Raw genomic sequence first — 11965 nt, forward strand, 5'->3', positions numbered from 1 at the left:
TACACAGAAATTTTGTGAACAGCCATCCCCAACAACCACAATCTAAGGCACAAACAGCTAAATGAGAGAGCAGCAGTGTGAGTCTATGTAGATATCAAGAATAAGTCATGTCCATATCACCGGTTGACATCCCTTGAACTGTAGCCTACAAAAGCCTATTCCTTCATTTTTCCCGCGATCCATCAAATGCATGTGGTGTGTCATCATAGTAGTCTATGACTCTGGGACGGCATTATGGGCGGGCCTTAGGTGGCCTGGCCTGTCCTACCATACCTCCTTGCCCGTCCACATAAATATTGATTTATTTGACCGAATCCGTGCTGAGAGAAAGACCATCAATATGTTAAAGCATCAGAGCGAGAGAAACAGCGCAACTCTGTCTCAATGTGTAGAGTATGTACACTACATGGACAAAAGTATGTGGACACCTTCAAATTAGTAGATTTGGCTGTTTCAGCCACACCTGTTGCTGATAGGTGCACACATCCATTCAAACTCCATAGACAAACATTGGCAGTAGAATGCCCGTACTGAAGCACTCCTTGATTTTCAACGTGCCATCATCATAGGATGCCACCTTTCCAACAAGTCAGTTAGTCAAATTTCTGCCCTGCTATGGCTGCCACTGTCAACTGTAAGTACTGTTATTGTGAAGTGGAAACGTCTAGGCGCAACAACAGCTCAGGCGTGAATTGGTAGTCTACACAAACTCAAAGAACAGGACCGCTGAGTGCTAAAGCGTCTGTCCTCGGTTGCATCACTCACTACCGTGTTCCAAACTGCCTCTGGAAGCAACGTCAGTACAAGAACTGTTCGACGGGAGCTTCTTGAAATGGGTTTCCATGGCCGAGCAGCCGCACACCAGCCTAAGATCACAATGCGTAATGCCAAGCGTCAGCTGGAGTGGTTAAAGCTCACCGCCATTGGATTCTAGAGCAGTGGACACACGTTCTCTGGAGGAATCCTGCTTCACCATCTGGCAGTCCAACAGACAAATCTGGGTTTGGCGGATGCCAGGAGAACGCGAACTTCCCCAATACATAGTGCCAACTGTAAAGGCTGGTGGAGGAGGAATAATGGCCTGTTTTTCATGTTCGGGCTCCTTAGTTCCAGTGCAGGGAAATCTTAACGCCACAGCATACAATGGCAATCTAGCATTCCTGTTTCAGCATGACAATGCCCCCCCATCCACAAAGCAAGGTCCATACAGAAATGGTTTGTCGACATCGGTGTGGAAAGGTTTGCACAGAGCCCTGACCTCAACACCATCGAACACCTTTGGGATGAATTGGAACGCCGACTGCGAGCCAGGCCTAATCTCCCAACATCAGTGCCGACCTCTCATGCTCTTGTGGCTAAATGGAAGCAAGTCCCTGCAGCAATGTTCCAACAGCTTGTGAGAAGCCTTCCCAGAAGAGTGGAGGCTGTTGAAGCAGCAAAGGTAGGACCAACTCCATATTATTGCCAATGATTTAGGAATGATATTTTCAATGAGAAGGTGTCCACATACACTTCATGGCAAAAAGTATCTGATGCTTTTTGGACCAAAATAGTATGATACCATTTCTGACATGGGCTACATATAGAGGGGGCGCTGTTTCGCTCGGATGCTTTCTCTGGTGAAATCGTTTTAGCAGAGAGGAAGAGGTTACGCGAGAGGGCTCACTCTCGTCAATATCTGTCCAGAATAAGCCCAAATTGCCCAATATGTTTCTATGGGCATAATATGCAGATCTAAGCTTGTCGCCCACCGTCCCGCCTTTGGGACAAAGTCTCCCATTGTTAGGGCAGAGTCATGAGCGGCTCGTCGTGAAATACAGATCTTTGGTTTCAGCCTCTTGCAAATTGGAAAGTTGGCGGGTGCATAGTGCACTGTTAGGATGCTGGATTGCCCTAAAGTAAATTGATGTTTTGCCAAAATTATATAATTACTCCTGTCAACAAAAAAAACTTTATCACGTAACATAATAGGTATAGCTGATTGAGTTGCGGTTGTCAGTGAAAAGCGTCTAAAATGTGTGAAGATAATGTGTCTTGAGTATAATTTTTAATGTTGCATCAAGACGTAGGGGAGGGGAGTGTGACTTAGATATGGTGCGTCTCCCGAATGCATCCATATGTAGGAAAGTGCCCATTTGTCTGATTGACCCGGTGCATCTACGCTAACGTCACCAGGTGGCCATGATTATTTCCGGTTCAAATTCCGTATCAGCCAATTAAAATGGTTGACATAGTTGGACATGATAGAACACCTTTCCTATTCGCCCTACTTAAACCTATTTGTCTATGCATTATTTGAATCGAGCATCAAGGTCCAACAGTGAACAGTTTTTTTCTTAACAAAAAAGATTGTCACAAGGGGGCGAGAACCCAATGATAACAACGGTATATAACAGCTATATGACATGTCCATAAAGATTATTTTGACTTTTGTTAAATGATATACACTACCGTTCAAAAGTTTGGGGTCACTTAAAAATGTCCTTGTTTTTAAAGAAAAGCAAAACATTTTGTCCATTAAAATAACATCAATCTGATCAGAAATACAGTGTAGACATTGTTCATGTTATAAATGACTATTACAGCTGGAAACTGCAGATTTTTTTGGAATATCTATATAGCCGTACAGAGGCCCATTTACCAGTAACCATCACTCCTGTGTTTCAATGGCACGTTGTGTTAGATAATCCAAGTTTATCATTTTAAAAGGCTAATTGATAATTAGAAAACCCTTTTGCAATTATGTTAGCACAGCTGAAAACTGTTATACTGATTAAAGAAGCAATACAACTGGCCTTCTTTAGACTAGTTGAGTATCTGGAGCATCAGCATTTGTGGGTTCGATTACAGGCTCAAAATGGCCAGAAACAAATACCTTTCTTCTGAAACGTCAGTCTGTTCTTGTTCTGAGAAATGAAGGTAATTCCATGCGAGAAATTGCCAAGAAACTGAAGATCTCGTGCAACGCTGTGTACTACTCCCTTCATAGAACAGCGCAAACTGACTAACCAGAATAGAAAGAGTGGGAGGCCCCGTTGCACAACTGAGCAAGAGGACAAGTAGATTAGAGTATACATTAAATGTGGAATAACTCAAGGGGAATGAATACTTTCTGAAGGTGTTGACAGTAAACTGCAGAGCAAACTGCAGAGCAACCCTAAATCCATGACTGCTGTTATCAGCTGGCATTGTGAAATTATTTTGCAATATTATCAATATCAAATCACTCATTCTGTTATGTATGTATCAAATGATGATGCCAGAGTCTAATCAATGATCTTAAAATGAAAAGTCTGCCTTAGGGGCACTAAGACCGCACTCAACAAGCTGTTTTAGGCCATAAGCAAACGAGAAAACGCTCATCCAGAGGCGGCGCTCCTAGTGGCCGGGAACTTTAATGCAGGGAAACAAATCAATTTTACCTCATTTCTATCAGCGTGTTAAATGTGCAACCAGAGGAAAAGAAAACTCTAGACCACCTTTACTCCACACACAGAGAGCTCTCCCTTGCCTTCAATTTGGCAAATCTGACCACAACTATCCTCCTGATTCCTGCTTACTGGCAAAAACTAAAGCAGGAAGTACCAGTGACTCACTCAATAAGGAAGTGATCAGATGACACAGATGCTAAGCTACAGGAGTGTTTTGCAAGCACAGACTGGAATATGTTCTGGGATTATTGTGATGGCATTGAGGAGTACACCACATCAATGACGTCGTCCACACAGTGACTGTATATACCCCAACCAGAAGCCATGGATTACAGGCAACATCCGCACTGAGCTAAAGGGCAGAGGTGCCGCTTTCAAGGAGTAAACTCTAACCCGGACGCTGATGAGAAATCCCGCTTTGCCCTCTGACAAACTATCAAACAGGCAAAGCGTCAATACAGGACTAAGATCGAATCGTACTACATCGGCTTTGACGCTCGTCAGATGTGGCAGGGCTTGCAAACTATTACGGACTAAAAAGGGAAGCACAGCCGCGAGCTGCCCTGTGACACGAGCCTACCATGAAGTGCTTTCATAGGCTGGTCATGGCTCACATCAACACCATTATCCCAGGAACCCTAGACCCACTCCAATCTGCATACCGCTCCAACAGATTCACAGATGATGCAGTCTCTATTGCACTCCACACTGCCCTTTCCCACATGGACAAAAGGAACACCTATGTGAGAATGCTATTCATTGATTACAGCTCAGCGTTCAACACCATAGTGCCTTCAAAGCTCATCACTAAGCTAAGGACCCTGGGACTAAACACCTCCCTCTGCAACTGGATCCTGGACTTCCTGACGGGCCGCCCCCAGGTGGTGAGGGTAGGTAACAACACATCTGCCAATCTGATCCTTAACACGGGGGCTCCGTGGTGTGTGCTCAGTCCCTTCCTGTACTTCCTGTTCACCCATGACTGCATGACCAAGGACGACTCCAACACCATCATTAAGTTTGCCGATGACAACAATGGTAGGCCTGATCACCGACAACGATGAGACAGCCTATAGGGAGGTCAGAGATCTGGCAGTGTGGTGCCAGGATAACAACCTATCCCTCAACATAATCAAGACAAAGGAGGTGATTGTGGACTATAGGAAAAGGAGGACCGAGCACGCCCCCATCCTCATCGACGGGACTGTTGTGGAGCAGGTTGAGAGCTTCAAGATCCTTGGTGTCCACATCACCAACTAACTAGAATGGTCTAAACACACCAAGACAGTTGTGAAAAGACGACAAAATCTATTCCCCCTTAGGAGACTGAAAAGATTTGGCATGGGTCCTCAGATCCTCAAAAGGCTCTACAGCTGCACCATCGAGAGCATCCTGGTTGCATCACTGCATGGTCTGGAAACGGCTCGGCCTCCGACTCCGCAAGGCACTACAGAGTGTAGTGTGTACGGCCCAGTACTTCACTAGGGCCAAGCTTCCTGCCATCCAGGACATCTATACCAGGCGGTGTCAGAGGAAGGCCCTAAAAATTGTCAAAGACTCCAGCCAGCCTAGTCATAGACTGTTCTCTCTGCTACCACACAGCAAGCAGTACCGGACTGCCAAGTCTAGGTCCATAAGGCTTCTAAACAGCTTCTTCCCCCAAGCTCCCGAACAGCTAATCAAATGGCTAACTAGACTATTTGCATTGTCCCCCATCTTTACGCTGCTGCATCTCTCTGTTTATTATCCATTCTAAGGCACTTCACCTCTACCTACATATTACCTCAACTATTATTAGTTCTTTTTCTTCTTTATTTTTATTTACAGTTTATTTGAGTAAATAGTTTAACACTTATTTTTCTTAAAACTGCATTGTTGGATAAGGGCTTGTAAGTAAGCATTTCACTGTTGCATTTGGCGCATGTGACAAATACAATTTGATCTGATTTTGATTTGAAGACTATGGATTGATAGTAATACCAACAGCAATTTTTACTGAATTCAATCGTCTTGAATTTGACAAAGATGTGCTCACATCAGTTATTCAATTTAATTTAGTTAGCTTGTCAGAAGTAACAGTTGCTAAAATATGATTTGTGAGAAATAGCATATGGAATTTTGTTGTAGATCCATTAAACCTCTCCTTGATTGTAAGCATACAAGCACTATTTGGTGAATGGGTAAATCCCAAAGCTGTTCCAGGACTTGCTGTGATTACTCAAATCTGAATTGGATGAATTGTCTTTCTGCCGACGTGATGGACAAGATTCACAAATAAACTCAAAAAGATCATCCAATTCAGGAGCCGTTTCAATAACATTGTCTACAAACGTATTAATTGCATTTGCAAAATGGACACTAAAATTTTGCAAATAGTGAGGGATGTGTTCTAATGCAGAGCTACTGAAACCTACAAAAATGATTGCTTTTGAGAAAGTATATATTTAAAAAAAAACTGTGTTTGCCCATTTAAATGGACATCTATTTCAGTAAGGTACTTACTTTATTAGCCAGAAATTATTTGAAGGCGCAATGCAGAGCTGGTACTGTACATCGTTGATCAATAAACTAATTATTATTTCCTGTATAATCTCAGACAGTGACTGTATAATCTCACAGACAGTGACTGTATAATCTCACAGACAGTGACTGTATAATCTCACAGACAGTGACTGTATAATCTCACAGACAGTGACTGTATAATCTCACAGACAGTGACTGTATAATCTCACAGACAGTGACTGTATAATCTCACAGACAGTGACTGTATAATCTCACAGACAGTGACTGTATAATCTCACAGACAGTGACTGTATAATCTCACAGACAGTGACTGTATAATCTCACAGACAGTGACTGTATAATCTCACAGACAGTGAAGTGTTATGCGATATTATAGGCGTGACTATAGTATGGGATTGGTTTAAACTCCATGTTAAATAAAAAATCTCCCTAAAGTTTATCTAAGCCAGTATTACATCAATGTCGATGAAACATCATAAATTACCCTTATCGGAGGTACACAACACTCCCCCACCTCTAGTCATGAGACGTTCAGCCCTTACCGAAAACCACCGGATTAACAGGGTCATTAGCATTAGGAAAAAATATATTTATTGAGGATGAAAAGGGCAGTTTTTATGGAGCATAAAGTGTGTGGATAAAGGTGTGGATAAAGGTCAAATTTGGAGTACAGTGGCAATTCCCATCGTTGCATTGAGGTACATTTTCTGACCAATATCTCACGCCGGGTCCACGGCGTCTTAATGTAACTGAGATTGCGTTCCGACCCCAGTGCATCTCAGTGTAAACAAGCGTAATGGTAGGGTCGGTATCTTCTGGCACAACCCGATTAGCTCAAGATCTAGGCGTCGGATAAGAACGAGAATGCAGTGTACATAAAGTGACCATTAGACTTGCTCCCTTTCGGACTGACTATGTTTGTAGGTGCAACAGTTCTGATTAAATTGATAATTTATCACTCTCACGTGTCAATAGAGAGGAGGTGCTAACTTTTAGTAGCATTTCTAACAATGCTAACATATTTTTCAACCTAATCTCAGAGTTCTATCTAAAACCGGGCCCAGCAACTAGGTTGCTCAGCAACTCAATAACACAGCTGGCCGGATGTACCAAGCAAAATAAGTGTTGGAAAACAAACCTAGGCTACTGTAGATATGTTGGTATTCAAGCTGAGTTTAATCAATAAATGCATACAGATAATTGTCTAACATGAAAAAATAGGTTGGTTGTTATCAGTGATCTGTTTCCAATTTGATAAGCCAAATGAATGTGGTTTTGTAGTAACGTTACACCAGTCAGACAAGAGCTAACGTTGGCTAGGTCGCTAACCAACAAGCAAGTAAAGCGAGCTAGCTAATTTTTTTGCCAAGGAAGGTTTTTCATATAAGACTGACGTCATCTGTGTAAACTGCTGACCTATCCAGCTTGCAATGATGAATCGGCCCAGAAGCGGCCCTCTTCCGAGGGGCTGGAACTTATTGAATCGGCCTAGAATCGGCCCAAGTACATCAGGCCGTTTCCGCCTACCGGAATTCAGCCAAATTTGCTGGCATCTTACTAGAATCCCCCCAGAAGTGGCCCGGTGCAGTTATAAATAATACTATTATACGTTTTATCTATAGAAATTATACCCATTCACAACTTTTGAAAATAATTGTATTTATCTTTTCTTTTCTTTTTTTACCCCCTTTTCGTCAAATCCAATTGTCTTGTCCCATCGCTGCAACTCCCGTACGGCCTCGGGTGAGGCGAAGGTCGAGAGCACCAATTTGTAGGAGGAAACACCTGGTGACTGTGTCAGCATGCATGCGCCTGGCCCGCCACAGGAGTCACTACAGCGCAATGGGACAAGGACATCCCGGCCGGCCAAACCCTCCCCTAACCCGGACGACGCTGGGCCAATTGTGCATCGCCTCATGGGTCTCCTTACCACGGCCGGCACGGGTATCGAACCAGCATCTGTAGACTGCTGTGCTACTCGGGACCCCATCCAAAGTTTTTAATGCTTATCAATTGCCTGGCACAAAGTATATATATTTTTAAATACTACTTGAAACAGGACGTTAAACGTACATTTTATTTTTTGATCACAGAAACAATGAAGAAATAAATAAAGAAATAATGAAATGTTAATTATATAAAGCAGCCTGTGAAATCCTTTGCCAGAAAGTAGCCACAATTGGCCAGAGCCCTAATTAATATATTTGGTCCAGATAACTCACACCGGAATTGGCCCGAGCTCAATCCCCGCATCCTAGCCATAAGTAATACTGCAGAAGGCCACATGACGTTGGCCGAGTCTGACTGTCAGCCGGAATCGGCCCAGATCCACTGTACTGGCTGGGTAGACACTTGTGTGTAATCAGAGCACAAACACATATGAACAAATAAGCTAGCGAACGTCCTTGGCTGCCATCCTTAGTTAACATTAGCCAGCGCAAGCCTGCAAAGTTATTTAATGTTAGATAGCTAACATTAGCTTGCTTATCCAAAGTCCAGCTTGCTAGCTAACACCAGTCAGCTTGCGAGCTAGCTAAAAAATAGGTAAAGAAAGGTAGCGAGCTATATTTGGGCATGGAAGGTTTTTACACAAATTACTTCAGCCGTTAGCAGACAACGGCTGACCTTGACACAGAAGATAGCTAATGTTAGCTAGCTAACGTCCAAATGTCCCCCCAAAGCCGGATTATAGAAATGTAAAGGATGCATAACTCTGCAATGCTTTAGGCTAGAAACAAGCTGTAAAAGGCACAAGAAAGATGCGGCTCTAGTTTATTTGGGGATATCTTTGTTTAGTCTTTATGATTATATGACCTTCAAAAGTAAATTACTTAAAATAGTCTTTTACTTTTGTCATATTTTAGAATGTAAGACTGTCACAATCAATTCACCTCTCAGATAACTGCAGACAATTACTTTTGACTATCCATGCTAAATTCTACACATATGTTAATAGTTAGTTCCAAACTGATTTGAGCTATTAACCCATAAGAGTCTAAGCTGGGGAGGGGGGTACTACTAAGCTATATGGAATTGGTTTAAGAAGGTCATACCAATGATCATTTTGCTATTTGATTTAGAATTTTAAGACCTCTTGAAGTACAACAAAAATATATGCAAAAATTATTTGCTAACATTTTATTTGGCCTATTACAAACGCATTGAATAACATGAACTGTTTGGAACAACAGAGTCCCAAAAAACAAGTGTAGTGTCTATCATATCTGAGAGATATGTGACTCGTTTCAGGAAACTAGGCGTATGTCGCGGGTCACTACTTCACTGGAGAGCCATTTGAACGTAAACTTTTTTTTAAATCAAAATGCGTTTTTTTTTGTTGGCAGAAATGCGTTCTGAAACGTGAACTTTCATGTGCCTTAACAACAAACTTGTATGCCATCTGTAAATACAAATACGATTGTTAAATTATGAGCCTGGTTGGTTAAGCCACAGAAAAAAACAACAACCTTCCTGCTAGCCATGATTGGCTGAGATAATGAATGGGCTGGACATGCCGAGAGAGGAGTTCAGATTGGTCTGACATATAGAGGGCTTCTGTCTATTGAGCTGGTCAGTCTGTGCTGGTAATCCTGTCGAACTTGGCTTTAAAAAGAATGTATCATGTAGTGGAGCTGCATAAGTGTTGATTTCCACTTTCTGGAGGATCGAGTTTTGAAATCGGTGGAATTATAGTTTGATAGCTAAAGAGATGGAGAAAACACCTGTCTCCGGATTACATCTTCAAACTAAGGGCAACCGTGGGATGGCATGCGTGACAGGGAGACATGTCCATCCTGATGATGTAAGATAGTCTAGCTAGCTGTATTTTCAGATATTACACATTTCAAATTTTGACAGGAAGTGGTTTAATTTCAAGCCAAAGTGTACTGTTAGCTGATGTTAGCTGGCTGGCTCCCTAGCTAATGTTACATGTATGATGTTATTATTCGTATCCCATAGCTGTTTGCTTGGATAGTTAGATCCTGATGTTAGCTAGCTTACATTGAATCTGGTTGGTTAGTTACCACTACCAGCAAGGCGAGGCGTAGTAACGTCATGAGCTGGCACCATGTTAACTGTTGTTTACTTAGCTTACGTTAGCTGGCTGGCTCGCTAGCTAACGTTATGTGATGTGTATGATCTTACACGTTGTTTGCCTAGCTCGGTTCATTGTTTACCTAGCTAGCTAACTATAAGTCTTAAGCTAAAGTGTACTGTTAGCTAGCTAGCTAACTTTAGCTGGCTGGCTCCCTAGCTAAAGTTACATGTACGATGTTATTATTCGTATCCCAGAGCCGTTTGCTTGGTTAGTTAGAGCCTAATGTTAGCTAGCTAACATCGAACCTGGTTGGTTAGGTCCCAGCTGTTTCATGCAGGGTAGTAACGACATGATTTGGCACTATGTTCATTGTGTTTAACTAGCAAACGTTCGTAAATTCAGTCTGAGTACGCCAGAGCGCTGAATAACTGATGAATTTACGAACGCACAACACCAATTGAATATAGCCGGTGTCAGTAAACGTCAGCAAAAAACTGTAATGAAATTGTTGCCAGCAGTGCTGGTTAGGCTGTTTTCATGTTATCCAGAGGTAAACAAATCATCGGCCAGAGTACCAGTGTTCACTTAGAGAGCGAAACGAGATGGGTGGGGCTAAAGCTTAAGAGGGTGTGAACAATGCTGAATGGGTGTAGACAAAGATTAGCTCTTCATTCTAGGTACCAAAACATTCAAAGGCCATTTTCTCAAAAGTGAGTTTACAAGTTTATCAACTTTCAAAGCATAATTACTTTCCCATTGTTCCTCAAAAATGGAGTGTATGATATACCATGTTGTAGTCTTTACTCTTCTCCAATGTAAAAAAACAAAAAAACAATTTAAAATGTTGCTAATTAAGACCGATTTGAGCCAGTCGGTCACATATAAGAAAGATCAGGAAACTTTAAAAAAATAAAAAATGTAACATGTATTTAACCCCTTATTTTTGTCACTAGACAGTCTCCATATATACTTCAATTTATTTTTTCAACTGGTACCAGGGGACCTTCAGACAAGTCTTGTGAGGCGTCCTAGAGAAAAACAACAAACATGTTCGTGCGAGTCTCACCTTTACGCAGAGGGGTCCTATTAGTGTGTAGCCCAAACTGCGCGGACGCTACAGACAGAAGTTGGCAGATCGGCTGTACCGACTTCAGACGAGTCCTTAGACGCTTGTGGGGGTCGTAGAGCAAAACAGAGAACACCGTCATGTTCAGGAGAGTCTCTTCTTTCCATAGAAAGGTCATAGGTCATAATAATTTGGACGCTAGAGACGATTTTGTGAGAAGCCTGATTTTCTGGATGTTTCATGGTCTGACAAACACTGCTCTGCCACCTTTCACCACAAATGTGGAAGTGTTACATAGATATCTGACAGATTTCTATGTGGATTTTATTAACACTAATTAGATTTCCGTAGGGGCGCAGACATCGACCTTAGCGTGTTAAAGGGCTACAGGCAGCAGAACAGGATTTAAACCAGCAACCCTTGCAGTTATGCAAGCACATCACCTGTGGCATAAAGGCTGATCTTTTGGCAGAGGCCAAATTAAAAAGGTTACAATAGCACTGCCAATATATTAAGTTGAATGTGGGAGCACCAATTATAAGACTATGAATTACAGTAGGCTGTTTGAGAAGGTTTGAATCCTAAGCAAACTGCATACACATTGTTTGACGTACAATAGACCAACATAGCTACTGTAGTAGGTCAAAGCTGTTAGCTGAAAAACCTTGGTAGAGCATGGATGGAGTAGGCATTGTGGTGCTCATGTGAATTTCCTTTCTTTTTCGGTGTCAGACCAATGTCTACTTCTCACTTAAAACATTGTTTAAAATTAACAATTATTTTAATTTTGTATTTATGTCTTTAATATGTTCTATCAATTCAATCTGTATTGTAAAATATAAACATGTAGATAAATAAACCTTTGAGTCTAAAATTTGGCAAGTCTTAAAGACTGTCTGGATGCTG

This window comes from Oncorhynchus keta, chromosome 23, assembly GCF_023373465.1.
Source record: "Oncorhynchus keta strain PuntledgeMale-10-30-2019 chromosome 23, Oket_V2, whole genome shotgun sequence".
NCBI lineage: Eukaryota > Metazoa > Chordata > Actinopteri > Salmoniformes > Salmonidae > Oncorhynchus > Oncorhynchus keta.